The 13,914-nt window shown below is 40.2% G+C and overlaps 1 protein-coding gene across 3 annotated transcripts in view; it reads left to right on the top strand.

The window, feature by feature from the left end:
• Positions 1-756: 756 nt before the first annotated feature.
• tty (tweety) overlaps positions 757-13,914 on the top strand; it is a 46,062-nt gene continuing 32,904 nt past the window's right edge. The window contains exon 1 of one of the 3 annotated variants that reach the window (XM_033328095.2): positions 757-1,078. The gene's annotated coding sequence lies outside the window, so the exon portion shown is untranslated. Of the gene's footprint in view, positions 1,079-1,444; positions 1,747-13,914 lie in introns of those variants that run through there. The other 2 variants (XM_033328092.2, XM_033328093.2) reach the window with 2 other exon arrangements.

Here is a 13,914-nt window from a genome sequence, read left to right as displayed (position 1 = left end):
TTCTTAAGGAATTTTAACATTTTCATTCATAAATTGTTAGTAGGTGATCATTGTTGACAGCTGATAACTTAATATAATCGCAACTTATTTTTAACTATATGACGAAAAAAATTTATAACATCATAAGAAAGAAATACAGGCATTTGAAAATAAATTCTAAAATCTAAATCTTCTTAAACTTATCTAGCGTTTTCGCATTGTATTCCATCTTTTCATACGATGTATTGATTATTAGTAGTTCTAATAGCTAACCACAATTGTGATATTTTATCAAATTACAGTCACTTACGTTGTTACATTATTACTATTATTTGAATCCAACTTATTTAGAAACATTTTTCAAAACAATCATTTGATTCGATCAATGTTGAGGTTAAATTAGTTAATACAGAAATTTTTAATATTGAAGAGAAAAGATTAAAAATGATATCAGGATTTATCTTGTAATAATCGATAATGTAATCTATATCTTCAATATCTCGATTCTCAACTCGATTCATACCGATATCAGGCGCTTAGGAATATTTAAATCACAGCATGTATAATGCAGCACACTCTGCACGTTTATTGTATACGCGAAGAGATACGAGAAATCCATAAGCATAAGCTATGAAACGTATCGCTGTTCATAATACATCGAAATTCATACATATTCCTTGCATAGTAGAGCAAAGAGAGTCAAGTGGCTCCTATATTGCACGGTCTGCTCGAATAGATCGTTTCAATTTACGAGAATATCACGAAGCTTCTCTTATTCAACACGTCAGGGCACAATTGGGATCTTGGATAGGGTTAGAGACAGCAAACAATGTCATCGAGCGTTTAATCGAAGGGTGTGCAGAACAGGAGAAGTGTTTTCTCTTCGATATTTACCTCGAGCGGAACAATTCGTCGGAGCGAACTGTACATACGTCTTACGAGGAAGATGGAATTGCGTGTTAGTACGTTGGGATTGGCCGTGGCGCCACCCGCCAACCCACTCCGCGAAGACTTTCAGTCGAGCTCGAACCTTCGTCGGGTGTGGAGTGTGTGTTGTATCGTTGTGTGTCAGTGTTCAGATTATTCACTGAAAATTAAGGTAAGAGAACCTTTTCACTTAATAGCTACCTAAATACATAACAACGATACGTATCCTTTGGATTTATTCGACGATCATAACCGGTATACGGAGCCGGCGAATAAGTCGCGTGAAAAGCCTTTAACCATGTCCTTGTTCTCATTGTTAGCCGATGTTGCATGGAAACGAAAAGATTGGTGTGGTGTGCGATCGAGTTTCAATAATTTCTTTCCAAGCTCATGTTTGAAATACGTACCGGGTCTAAGTAACCGTCGGCGTTCTAACGAAAGCAACAACAAGAGACAGCGCCTCTTCTACGAGAGACAGAGAGAGAACGTGGTGGCGCTCAGAGCTGTCTTCGTGTGTACTCTCGGGATCGATACACAGTACACACTTGGCGCGACGTTCGTGTAAGGTTACGGTTTGTACGGGATCGCATGCGGGTGTGTATAGCAGCCTCTTTCCACGCTTGTCTCTCGCGGCGTCGTCGTTCCGTTGTATTACGTGTCTCCTCTTTACGTGCATGTTCCCTAACAACGAGGGTGGACTTTTGGTCTAGCTACGAGACAAAATTCAAAGAAATCGAGAAGTATACGCGCCGTACTATGCGGGCACCTCGTGAAACGCACCCTCTCTCAAGGCTATCGTGCCGGCAACCGATCCTGAAAAGAAACGCATGAAAATGACAAGTAAGTGCTACGAATATATTCAAAGGGAAGATTCGGTGTTTGGCATTTCACGCACTGCGAATTACAATAATGAGACTTGTTGTGCACTTTTCTTTCTATGAATACATTACATAGAAAATGTTACCGGTTACCTTGACCACTATTGCTTGGCTTAAAAGACGGAAAGATAATCTCGCTAAAGTAAAATTAGCCTTGTCTTATAATATCAAGTCATGCTTGTGATGGATTATGGTCGAAGCATCCGAACAAGAAGCATTTTCATTCTAATTTCTTCTCTGAGTTTATAAACTTCAAGATTATTAGGTATTTCTGAAATCTTAGTGATTTTATAAAAGTTACGAAAAACCTATTAATATACTTATACCTATTATACACATACTACGACTGTTCTTTCGTGGACACGATTTAAACTAAGTTCATTGTCACTTTGGAAGAGTTAACGAAAAATAACATTTTACTTTGAATTCGTTACTTTGAAATGTAAGTTATATATTAGATTTACCGTACAAAATATCCACGATCCACTAACCGGCAAAAGTCTATTTAGATTGAACGACAAGCATAGGTTTATTTCGACTGTCAGTCAGTTCGCATAAAAACAATTCCACTCATGATACACCTCTTAACCTCAATAGAAAAATAATATTAAACGTAGCGTGACAACGCGCAATAACGCGAAGCAAATTCTTCTTTCACCGCGCTATATAACCTGCACGCTACTGTATTTCCAATATTTCCAGTTGAATTTTTAACAAGAATATTCTCTTTTTCCTTGTAAGAGGAAGTCAAAGGTGAACAAGGAGTTAAAAGCACACATAGCTGTCGCTCGTCTCGCATCGAATCCGACATTTTTTCGTGTGTTCTCTTGAAAGTCGGCATGGTGACCGACAGCAGGATAATCATAATACGCTGGACAGATTGTGGGAACCGAAGAATCGCAGTGCGCGCAATCGTCTCAGATTAGGATAGGATTCGCTGAGTCAGTGACTTTTTACGTAATGAGAAATTGTTAATATTCTAACTTATTTATCGGCTGAACAATCAATCGTATTTACTAGCGACTAACCTGCATAGATACATCAATGTTTTAGGAAAATTCCTCCGTGTGTAGTTCTTACTTTTGTCTTGTACGTTTCTGACTGCTATGCACATACTTAATTACAATTAATTATTCAAGTTCGAACGTTAACCTTTTATCTAACGATTTCCCAGTAATTATTTTTACTAAGAGAAAATATCTTTTCCATCTTTGACTATTCATGTCATCTACGATTATTATTTAAATTGCTCCAGTAGTTGTCTTTAACGAGCCTTATCTGTTGCATGAACCATCTGTGAAGCATCCTTTGACTATGACTCACCTTCATCTATGACTTTACTATATTCATGCGTGTTAATGTATAACCTATATGTATATATAAAGTGATCCTACAGGAACTCTGGTCGTGTACTTTTCTTTGTTCCAAAGCATCTGCTAATAGTACCAAAAAGATAGCAGAATAATAATATTCAATTCGTGATCTTCCACAGAAATTTGATGGATTTGCAATGGTGGTTTTGTGATACAATACCTTTTTTGTAAAGTACAAACGTATATTGATAAAGGCTTGCTTTTTTCTTTATTTTGATTTTTTTAATGCAAGCTTTATATTTCACTTAATAATCGTAGTGGTAGGAAGCTTCGTAAAGACTATTGAGGAGTTTCATAAGCAATAAAAACGACACGAGGCGTATTGAGAACTGTAAAGCAAGTACAGGTGTTATTCGCGCGTTTTTTTCGTTGCTAGGGCAACCCAGATCGCACGACGTTACTAACCTTAATGCTTCTTACGGCACGAACGTGATGAATCGTGGAATCGCGATTAATCGATTTGTAATAAGAGTTACGCTGTTAAAACGACTGAAAGTCGTTCAAATCTATACATCGAAACGAAGAACTAAACACGAAATATGTATATACAATGTACGTATACTTCGATAGTCACGGCTTTCACGCGAAATTTTATCCTTGTATGTACGTACTCGGCAAGATAGGTTAGTAAACAGCGGAAAAAATCAAAACAGGTGTGTGTAAACTGTGTACACTACATTAGTAACATGCTGGCACTTCGGACTCGTTGTTTCTTGCTAGTTTTTATTTTTTTTCAGTGATTTAAAACCAACAGAACGCCTGTGTGTCAACAGAGAATTTGCGTTTCACGTAACGTTGCTACGCAGCAAAACTCTAGTTCGCTTTTGTTCGAGGTATGAGTTCTCTATCGAGATGTTCCGAATCAATAACAAACCAACTGAAAGTGGTGTCAATTTCAGTGAAACTAGAACACGACAGTATCATTTCGTTAAGCGGTGTGCATGGAAAGGTTAGTCCCGAAATATGCGGTTCATTCAAACTTACCGTGTTTTGCGGAAAATTTATATTTTCGACCGAAAACTAACTCTCGGCTGTCGTGTATAGTGATAAAAACAGTTATCTGGAAACAGAGGTACGTTTGTGTTAATGATAACCTCTTCGTTGAATCACGAGCAAAGATAATCAACCGGCCGAGTAACGAATGAAATGTTAGGTTATCTCGTAAAGATGTATCTTCACTGGTACTCGCGAATAGTTTGTCGTCTGTCATTTGTTTGCGTATTATCTGCAAACACATATATTTATAAAACATGGTATGACATAGAATGGATACAAAATGTTTGCGAGTATCTTGCCAATACTGTTCGTGAACTGTTCACGAACTGGTTCGCCGTTGAGCACGCGTCTTAACCTATTAAGGATCAAGAAACAGTTTATCACAATGTTATAAGTATGAATTTCTTGAATTTCTTCATTGGGAAAATTAGAGAATGTAAGTAGAAGGAATAGTGACAAAAAGAATATTGATCGAATCCACTCTTCCTTCTTCTTAGTCACAAAGATATTAAGCGTTAACGCTATGTTATTCCTTAATGCGGTTTTTCTGAGATTTGTATTTAAAACCATGAAGGCCATCAGGATGATAAAATAATCCAGTCATCTCGTCTATTTCATTTGAAATTAAGATAATTGAGATACTGTTAAACACATCCGATGACCAATCGTTTTGATCGTTTAACGATTTTATTTCATGTACCCAACTAAATGTAATGCTTTAGATTTTCATAGTTAATGTTATAATACTATGCGGTAATCCATCCCTTACGCTTTAATAAGCACTTGTTAACACGATGTTAAATATGAATATGCGGGTTAGTTTATGAATAGGTACTTGTATTCTGCGTATCGTATTAAATTCACTCTTCGTTGAATAGGTTCCATGGATTGTAATTCTTGCGACATTAATTTCAGGATATATTGATGTACGATGTCTACTCTTCGCTTAATAATCGAAACAATCGATAATCAGTTGTAGAATGAGAAAATGGAGACTAAGGAACAAAGTAAGAAAACATCGTCAGAACGTTTAAATGTCGTCGCACCAGATTTCTAACTCGGTGGAAATAATTGGGCCAATCAATAGTTACGACTACCCTTAGTACACGCTTCGCTTCTAATGAACTCAAATCACGCGCGAAGTCATCATAACGCGCTCAATTCGTAGTCGATGAACGAGCTATGAATTATATTATGTTCTATCTACATGTATAATTTGTATCATACAGATGGCTATCGTTGTAACGTATCGGCATATAATTCGTCGTCTTTGTGGACTCTTAAGACGGAGTAATCTATACATAAAACAGTAGAAGGGTTGTGTCCGTACGTCGAATAAAAAAAAAATAAATCAATGAACCAGGAACGGCCCGTAAGCTATGGAATCGAGAAAAGCTAATTTTTTGAACTTTCCTCTGTACTCGCATCACGTAGAAACGACTGAATGGATTTTGATGAGATTTTCTCTGTCGTATAGCCTAGTGACCACGAAAGATAACGGGGTGTGTTTCATCTGGATCCGTTTCGTGGAAGCTGAGAAATAGCCTGTCATCTGAGTTGTGTGTGCTGCCACGTTTCCTAAAAGTCAAGCAACGATGATTATTTTTCACGTCATGTAATTTAATATTTTTTACTACAGGGAATACCCCAATTGTTAGCATAAAAAAATATAATTCGCTTGAAAATTGTTGCGTACATTAGTAGTCCACGCGAACGAAGTCGCGTGCAAAAGCTAATGATTGCGCTGAACAGGCTGCTTCCTATCGACACAATGGTATAGTAATAAACTAAAATAAAACAATGATCGGGTCGAGTCCTCGACGCTTGCACGCTCTTCGTTCCATCGATAATTCGCCTTCTTACCCTCGTACCTTCGTACCTCTGCCTTCTTAATGAAAATACTTCCGGTAGCTACCTATCGTAGACCACCGGATACGATCGGACACGTCAATCATATTTATTAACATACAATACACTATGACATACCTCTCGTTACGATTCGGAATCTCAAACATCCCATTGACATCTATCAACGATCCACGAAAGGAACCATCCACAGGAACTCATCCGTATAGAAAAGAAAGCAGAAACGCTTCATACTGAAATTCCCGGTGATTCATGATGCCCGTGAAAGGCTCGTCGCAGTGTGCGAGCCTCTCCACGAGGAGCAGGCTCTCCAGAGACGAGGAGATTTTCGCGTGACACGCGACCACGTTCTCTCAGAGCACGCGTGTTTCGCGGCTGAATCGAACGGAAGCGTTATTGAATCGGCAATACGGCCGAGTGGCTCATTGGAATGCAGTGATGCATCGCTATATACATATACGTGAAGCTGGCGGGTGCCGGTGGCCGATGTGTATAGCGCATCTTCGGGCTTAAACAAACGATCGGTATGCAAGGTGAGAGGCCGACCTATTCAGGCCTCGACAGAATGCAGAAAAAGCCGACGTTTCCAGACAAAAGGTATCGGCACTAGGTTCTGACCGAGTGGAAGTCTTCCTGGAGCCCGTTATTCGCTTGTCGGCCTGCTTCTTCAGCCTTGAAAACGTGCCGGGGAATCTGAAACCCTCATCCGTACGGGAGAATTCGTTCTGTTCTGGACAAAACGTGTTACGCACGTGCTTCTTCTACTGGAAGATGTTGTTTCAACGAATGGAAAAGCAAAAGAGAACGAGTTAGGCTCTAGGGTTGCATTGGAAAAATAATCGCGCTTCGATGTATATCGGATGTTTGATATATTGACAAAATTCTCGATTATCGACGAGTAGTCAGTTGTTCGAGCTTGTTATGCTTCCAACAACCTGCACTGACTGGAAAAAATCCTGGACACGAATTTCTCGTGTGGTTGGTCTTATGGCTGCTCCGAGTTAGACATGGGTGGGCTCCGAGGCTGCATCACTATTTTTGGAGTACTCGAAGTTGACTACATAGATACTTGTGATTTCTTTATAATTACCATGTTATGTGGTATTAATAATCGTTGCGTTCATGTTGGTTTATGATGAAAATTAGAAAGTGTTGAAGTGGTCACCACTTCTAAGAAAACTCTACATCTGGTCTTTTTTAGTTTTCTCAAGCACTGAAGCCATCGACAGCGTGTAGACAAAAGACTGCGACAAAGACAGACCATAAACGGTAGACAGGCGACGTTGGCTTCGGGGTTTTTAGTTATTGGGTAACACAGCTAGCGAGCGGATCTGAACCAGCTTAAATAGTATTCTTACTTACAATTACACTTCTATTTAAATATATTTTCTGCCTTAAAATTTATCCACGAGTTTTCTCTGTTTACACATCGAATAACCTCAACAGAAAGGAAAAAAAATGAGGAAATATTGGTATGGAAAAAGATATTCTATGTAATGTGACATAATCTTCTGGTATAAAACGATATGATATGGTAAAACGATTCGATAGATGATATGGTAAATACGTATATCGAATTTGAGAGAAAATTAAGCAATATCGAGCGGAAATGGTCTGTACAAACTCCAAAAATCACTTTCGTAGAGTGAAGTAAGTGGGGACTGGTCGGGAAACAGCTCACCAGATAACTTCTTTCGAAGCTTTCTCTTCGGCTTATCGGACAACTACGAGGCAATAACCGAAGCCGAACGAAATTACGTAAACGTTTTCGAATTTAGAACTGGATAACGACTAATCCCGAAGGAATAAAGAGTTTCTAGTGCTGTTAATCTAGCACGGAGGAAAAACGCCGAGGGCGAAACTCGGCGTACTGCGACAAAAGGAACTTCTTTCTAGGCTGCTCACGGGAAGGAAAATATATGAACAGGGCAGTGACAAAAAACCTGCCTTATGTAGCTGCTCCTATATCCTCTTGGATTTTTTCGCGAAATTTCTCACCGAACGAATTTAATTTCGAATCGCGCTCGTCCAATTATCAGGCTCGATTCATTAAATTGCCATTGTACGCTGCAAAGAAGCTCGTAATCGTCCGTGCGATAGAAGTTTCTAATACGCGACTTTTTCAATAACTTGTCGATTCGCTAACGTTTATCGATCGATACATTTTCGAGTAAGAAAGATTCAGGTCGGCGCGCAGAGTGGTATCACGATAAAATTTTAATCAAGCGGTCCAAGCGATTCAAACTGAACTTTATTCTTGCCGATTTTCCCATTTCACCCGTAACGTTGGTAACAAAACGCGAGTCGTGTGAAGTCAACCTGTAAGCTCGAAGAAACGTGAAAAGCGGCGCCGGGTAGCTGAAAGCGCTGTTATAATCATTTAGATATAAAGAACGGTCCGGAAGGAGCAACTTTCAGCCGGTTTCCGTCGCAAATTATCTTTGAATTAACATCGCGAAATATAGTTCTCCGCGGCGACGAAGACGACGACGACGACGACGACGACGACGACGTTCCTTTTCAGAGGTTGAATTTTCCGTGCAAACGCTTCGGGCCTCGTTGCACGAAGTTACCTAGAGTATTGCGAGATCGAGACGAGAGGAAGCGAGAAGAGAAGCAGGCTCAGGGCAGGGACTTTTTAACAGTAGAATTGCAAAGCAAACTATGTAGAAGCGCCTCGGGTATAGCATCTTCGTCTCTCTCGTTCTTTTTATCTTTCGCGTGGCTTGATGAAAAGAAAAATTACCCGGCCAGAAAGAGAGCACAAATAAATTATCCCTCGGATACGGCAGTTGTCCGCCGCCTTCGACACGTTACGCTAATTATTCGAGTAACTTGAGATTGAACAACGCCGTTTATTAACGCGCCTCTTCCTCTATCTGGTTAGAGGATCGTTCGAATGAATATGCAAGCGATTAATCGAGATAGGAAGCGCGTCCAGCCGATTCAAGCGGCATTTTCAAATGTAGCGAGAATTTGCGTTGTCAGAGACAAGTTGGTGATTGTTTCGCGAAAGTGAGACAGCATCAGAGTTAGGTTTATTTCGGTCGATTTGGTTAATCGTTTTGGAAGTTTCAATGAGAAGCGACCGATTCGATGATCGTCTACGATTGTCCATCCGTAGATGTCTCTATGGGTTTATAATTGGAAGTTTGTTTGCTTCTAAAACAACTATCGGAATGAGTCGTATCTTACCTCTGGCTGATCTGAAACCCGCTATAAACGAATTCCTCGGTAGCAGTATAACGATACAAAGACGAAACGATGAAATACAATAGCACAGTAACTGCAAAACGTATTTGTACGCTTGCTTACAGTTCCCAGCGAAGTGCATCGTACGTAATTCGTTTCCTACATCTTTTACGAGGGAAACACTGGAAGAATATTCGTACATTCGTTGCAAGGAACGTTAGGAAAAAATTGCGAGGTTATTTTCTGGAGGGAGAAACGAGGCGGTCGCGTATCGGTGAGTGCATTTTAAAAGTTGCACTGGATCGGTGAACTGGGTAGCGCGAAAAGGGTCGCTAAAGGGAAACTTTTATAATTAAAAACGAGCCAGAAAAAGTAGCGTAAACAGCGTTATAGCCTGGTCCCGGAATGCGTACGATCCCCGTGCATCTAGCAACAAATGTCCGACGTGAAACGTAATGGACGCTGAGGAAAGTACATAATTACCATAAAACGCGTGTAATATTAAACCTAAAGCGTTGGATTTCTTTTTACGAATAAACGAACGTCAGGTTGTTCGTCTCCTCTGGCTGGTGTCCTAAAATTTTTCCTCCACGAAGATTACCGTCGTTTCGACCGTGAAAAGACAAATGAAACAGCCTAATACGATTTTTACTGTATTACGTAATAACGCGCAAGGGAAATACAATATGCAAGTACAGGATCGCAAAGAGTTAACTATCGTTAGCGACGATGACCGTAAGTCATGTGGCATCGACCTTCTGAATGACCGCTCGATAGCTATAGGGCAGCCAAAGCGGCATCGATCGAGCAATTATTTGTTATTCTTTCGATACTTTTATCTTCATTTGCCATTATTCTCTTGTGTTATATTCCGAACGGTTTACTCTTACGTATTCGCGTCCTTATTTTTATTCGATAAAGACGAATGACTAATAATCAAGGGATTTGGAACGGTCATTCTGCGACAACGGTGATTCATCGAAGCGATGGTTCATCGGTCAACTTAATCCACTTTGACTTTATAATGTCGAGTCAATATTCTTTGTATTATTCGAGTACGTTATATCAGGGTACTATTTTTCAATCGTAAAGTGACGTTAATATCAGAAAATCTCCTGCGATCTCCGTACCATAAAACTACCTTCCAATATCGAAAACATCGAAACCGGGTAAAAAAGATATCGATCGAGCTATTATGGAATTGTATAAAAAACAGCGTATCCTATCACGAAGAACGTGAAATTCCAATGGGAGAATGGAAAATCGAATCGAACGAGCCGCTCGTAGAAAGCACGGTAATCGAAAGGCACCGGAAACCACGCGGAAAGGAAAGGTTGACCAAAGAAAAATTTCCCAAGCATCTGGTCGACAGTACTGTTTATTCGGTCACATGGTGCATTCGGCTTTGGGAACGTTGTAAATCGTCGCGTTTACCACGAGAAGACACACGATGTGGCATCTGGTCGAAAAATCGCGTCCCTGCTCCACCTTCTACCCAGCCCAATCCGCCTTCGTCGCATGTGCTTTTTCTTCCTTCTTTTCCCCCTGCAACAGTAAATCCGTCTCGCTTCTTAAAGTCCTTCTCTAGGATTTAAACTGGCCAACTTCCGGCTAATGTGCTCGCGGCAATATTTACCTAGTACCTTGCCGTGAATTTATCACTGTGGCGTGCAAGATACGGCAGAGACTCTCGCGATTTTTTATCTGTCGCGACTTAAATTGTTCGAATTGGATTCGTGCACGGTCTCTTCCAGCTCGACTTTCAATTACATATCCGAGGAATGGTGCTAGAGAGAGACCAAGCACGGGCAAACGGCGGAGTCTCGTTAACTCGTGTTCGTCGCTGTAAGAAATATACACGATACGTGAGTTCGTGGGTGTTCGTTGGAAGAAAGATTAATAATTATGGCGCAAATAGTATTAATCGGTTGCTGTTTCCCGAGGATTGCCAAGCCTTGGTAGGAACTATTCGCAGACGTGGTCGACGCGTAAGATAGATAGAACGGAGGAGCTCGTTTATCTTTACCGGAGACGATCTTTTTAAATTTATGACGAGGAAAATTGCAAAATGGTCGCTTGGTAATGCATCAATGGCACCGATTGCCTATTTGGAATTTCATAAAACGCCTTTGGCATGATATAGGGCACACTTTGGAACAGCCATGCATAGGAATTAAGCGACGTGAAAAATGAAACTGCAACACATTTTATGTAATCCTCTTGTATCCTCATAGGCACTCGATTTCCTTTGTCATTAAAATTTCAATTATATACTTTCTTCGACATCGCATATTCCGACCAATATTTCTTATCGCTTTCTCTTCCCAACGATACGTATAATAATTAGACCGGATGTTAAACTGGATCGAATAATAATTAATTAGTGTTATAATTGGAAGGTTTCTAGTATTCTAGCCTGCTTCGAATAGAATTTGACACCAATAGGTATCGATCTACATCGGATTAATCCATCGTTTCGGAATCCGCGATTTTCATCGATACTTGGTTCCAGGAACTGGCTGGCATTCCCATCGACCAACTGGATTCGGTATTTGCATTCCGTAACCATTCCTTGAACGACGTTATTGGTTCCTCGAAGCTCGACGGCAGAGCCAGGATAATACGAAGAACTGAAAGAGATCCTTAGCTGACTGATTCCTTCTCCGGAATGGAGAAGTGCCTTTGAAGATTTAAAACAGTCAAGCTTCGTTCTTCCTTTCTACCTTTGGCTTCCACTTTCTTCTAGCTCCACTTTGTCAACGAGCTAGGAAAAATTAATGCCCTCGTAATACTTATGTTCATTCGGTATTAAAGGGAACGTTATTAAACGAATGTTTGAATAACGATCGCAATTCCTCAGAATTAAAGATATTCGCAGAGCGAAACGTGCGCGTCCGGTGATTTTGCGTAGCAGTCGACATCAAGAAGAAATTAAGAAGCAAAATGACGAACATCGGCATTGGATAATTTTAATTAACCCTTTGAACTCGAGAACTTTTTCGGTCGGGCGTACCAGCTACCCCGTATGATTTAGCGTATACGTGATGCGTGTCGTACAGTTAGCGTAAATTGATTTTATATACAAATTAACTTACAAGAACATTATATTCTAATAATTTATCTATATTTACATCTTTGAAGATATGATTTTGCAATATTAATTTCTGTATTTTCTTTTATGATAATTCATACAGCATTCACCAAGATGCATTCTTGAATATGATCGATCTCATTTTTCGGCAGTTCAAAATCAAGCTCTTTCAAAATCTTCATTTCAGCTAATTTATAAATAGGTTTCCGAAAACCATTTTTTTAGGGTTTCTAAGCTATAATACTTTTGCCATGATCGTCGAATCCGAACTAACGTTGGAGACGTTGTCGGAACCATAGTTTCGAAGAGACATGGGATTAAATATTTCATCTGCATTTTAAAGTCAAACACTTTACACTTCATAACAAAGAACACAAAGAGTTAAGGAACCCATTTACGAACCAATATTGCACTCTCATCAATTGAAGATGTGGAAATCTAGCATAAACAGGGATTGTCGCCTCTCGAGTGCAAAGGATTAAAAGCATTACAAATAAACGTAGAAGTCAGAAGTCAGATGATTTCGATATTACGATTTCTTGAATATTAAACGTCACGTTAGAGACTGAGAATTCTTTTGTATTCGATGGACTAATCTAAGTAGTGATCTAAGAATCGAATCACGGTTAAATGGATAAAGATGTCGGCTAGAAACTATCGCTACCAATCTAAAACGAAACTGGAATCCCGGATTCCGGTTTCTGGGTTGGAAGGAATTACGTTATTTAGCGGTGAAATTTTTCTTGGCGTTGTTCAGGTTACGAGCACGCCGCGGCGCCAGAAGGAACGCGGAAAGGGGAGACGTTGAAAGAGGGCGACTCTCTTTCGCCGGGGAGCATCGACGTTTCGAATCTTTGTAACAGACGGCAGCTGCGGTTTAACTTTGTAACGCGGATAATAGCGTCGCGGCAAGTTTTCCTACCCCTCCCGCCACCATTCTGTCCTCGTAATTTCGTTTCGCTGCAAGCGTACACTTTTATCAAGCGCCCTGCTGCTTATCGATGCACCTCCTCCGATCGCGTACGTTTCCCTTTTGGGCTTTTCGTTCCGCGGAGACAAAAGGTGGATCGATGTACGCGACGAACAATCGCGTTCTAACAACGAGACACATTATACCCATATAATCCATTGTACGATGAATCGTTCGTTTTAGAATTGTCGTTTCTCAAACTAATTCGTGACTAATTACGATACCTTTACGACGTCTGCAAAATATATCTTCGTGCTTGTAACACGAAGCTTCTATTTAATTGTACGAACGTAACAACGATGTCCGTGTCGTATTACGGCGCTTTATCGCTGCGCCAGGTTTCCCCGTTTTCTTCTTTTCTCGACGGAGTCGAAGATTTCCAAGAGCGAACTTATCTCACGGAATACCACGAACGTTATTACCTCGTGTAATTACCAAAATATCGTTACGATCAAACGTCACCGCACGAACCACGAACGAATACACGCTGCCCTAGACACGCGGATATCACGAGACGGTTTATCGCTACTTTAAAACTGTCAAAGTTCACGAAACCGCAACCAATTAATTCGAAAGCTCGAAAACTTGCATGTCACCGAACACGATCATTCCGTAATAGCGTTCAGGATATCAATTTCGTAT

This window comes from Bombus vancouverensis, chromosome 1 (assembly GCF_051014615.1).
Source record: "Bombus vancouverensis nearcticus chromosome 1, iyBomVanc1_principal, whole genome shotgun sequence".
Classification (NCBI taxonomy): domain Eukaryota; kingdom Metazoa; phylum Arthropoda; class Insecta; order Hymenoptera; family Apidae; genus Bombus; species Bombus vancouverensis.
This window is presented reverse-complemented; position numbering and strand designations above follow the sequence as displayed.